Genomic DNA, 1,895 nt, shown 5'->3' on the forward strand with positions numbered 1-1,895 from the left:
TTATGACGTACGTCCAGTTCGGCGAACTTCTTCCGATTGCCACCCTCCCGGCGGGTGTGGGCAGAAGTTATTCTGCTTTTAAATAAATATGATTAATATCAATTAAATATAGAATTAAATTAAATTAATTAAATAGCTTCATTCTTAAATAACGATGAAGTTATTTCGAAGGCATGGCGAGCTTTGAAGCTTGTTATCGTAACTTTCTCTTTCACTCTTTCAACGTGTCTGGGCGCGCTTTCTCTCTCTCCGAACCCGCGCCAGCCGAGTGCAGCTGTAGCCTCCACCGTGGTAAGGAGAAACTAGCGCCACAAGTCGCAAGTGGCAGAAAGTACGGCGTGAGACTGAAAAAAGTAAATCAGTCAGTCAGTCAAATGGGCCAAAACTTTTTTTAAAACAGGGCGGGCATTTGTAGGAGGAGTGCCTCTGGTATCGTGAATAAAATAAAATCAAATAAAATATTAGGAGACCGCCAGATGGCGCCACCAATGTCGTTGGCGTGCGCAGGCGCGGCAGGCGCCCTCCGGCCCTCCTCCTCCCCCTCTCTCTGCTCTTCTCTCTCTCCCTCCCGCTCCTTTTTTTTTTAATATATTTTTTTTTTCGGTTTGTTTTCCTCGTTTGCTCGATCGGTGTCGCGCTGGCCGCTGCGAGCGGCCAGCGCGGCACCGGTCGAGCAGACGAGCCGCGCGCGCTACACTTCGCAACAAATGCGCTCCGCGAGATATTAATTACCAGTGCAATGAAACAAAAACAGCACGTTCATTGAAATGTATATTTTATTGAACACCGTTCAAATTAGTTGCAGTATTCCAAGCACGTATTTACAAACTCCGTCGGCAGTCCACCGCCCCTTGAGCGGAACCAAGAACTGTAGTAGGCAGTAAACGTTATCAAATATGTAAAAAACAAATTAACTGCTTTAATGTACAAACTAACAGAACAGATCTTATAATCGAATTATCTAAATGCGTCTATAAACAACTCCTACAAACAAAAATGCTGAATACCCAAACAAACTAATCAACTCCGATATAAAGCAGGCTTGCATTTTAATTTAATTAACGCAGGATTGCAGGCGAGCTCCATAAGAATAAACGATAAATAAACCATAAACAAACTCGCTAATTGGCAACGCAAAGAAGAAAAAAAAAATCTTCTGGAGTGACTGATTGTGGGCGCTTTTAGGTACTCTATCCTAGAAGCTGTCAAATTAACTAAAGACTCTGACAGCAACTCACTTGGAGGAACCAGTCCTTGCAGCAACGGATTCGTAACAAAAACGGTGAGGCACGTGTTTTTCCGCAAACGAATCTTCCTACATTTTGCAAACGCGGTTGCACCGGCGTGCTTGCTGCACAGACGACACAGACGCAGCTTGCTCACCGGCAGGCTTCCAAAGTCCTGGCGCTTTGCATACGCAATCCATTTCGATGCTGTAATGGAAAGATTGAGAGATCATATATTTCAATGCTTCCAGTTTCGAACGTTGACAAAAAAGTTTGATATAAAGGCTCACCCGCCGTTTGTTGGAAACCGGAAGAATAAGCACTCCGAGTTCTTTTGAAGAACTGTTACTCCACTTGGCCGCGCAGTAGACTCCGTAATACGCCGTCATGAGGCACGCAACCCACTCGGCAGAATCTCTGTCAAACTAGAGACGTCTCTAATCCCTCTAACCATTTTCTGAGCGCAGACGCGCAGCTCCGTACTGCGTAAAATCTACACTTTCGATTTTCGATTTCAATACGCGCGGAACGGTTTGAAAGCTTGGAGTGACGAGCTCAAACAAAAAGAAGACAAAAACGGTCGTTTGCCCTCACACTGAAGGTTGGCGATTGGTCGGAAGAGCCCAGAGTGCTTCAGTTTTGGTAGCGAAGATCCTATTCACGACGCCA

General features: G+C 45.2%; 1 long non-coding RNA gene across 1 annotated transcript; it reads right to left on the reverse strand.

Moving 5' to 3' along the window:
• Positions 1-254: 254 nt before the first annotated feature.
• Positions 255-1,668, reverse strand: LOC121836425. The gene is made up of 3 exons (XR_006077929.1): positions 1,517-1,668; positions 1,384-1,433; positions 255-344 (listed from the first exon to the last, which is right to left on the reverse strand). It is a non-coding gene; the product is annotated as an uncharacterized LOC121836425 (long non-coding RNA).
• Between the last annotated feature and the right edge of the window lie 227 nt (positions 1,669-1,895).

The sequence above is a fragment of the Ixodes scapularis genome, unplaced genomic scaffold (genome assembly GCF_016920785.2).
Source record: "Ixodes scapularis isolate PalLabHiFi unplaced genomic scaffold, ASM1692078v2 PGA_scaffold2__306_contigs__length_199485367, whole genome shotgun sequence".
Classification (NCBI taxonomy): Eukaryota; Metazoa; Arthropoda; class Arachnida; order Ixodida; family Ixodidae; genus Ixodes; species Ixodes scapularis.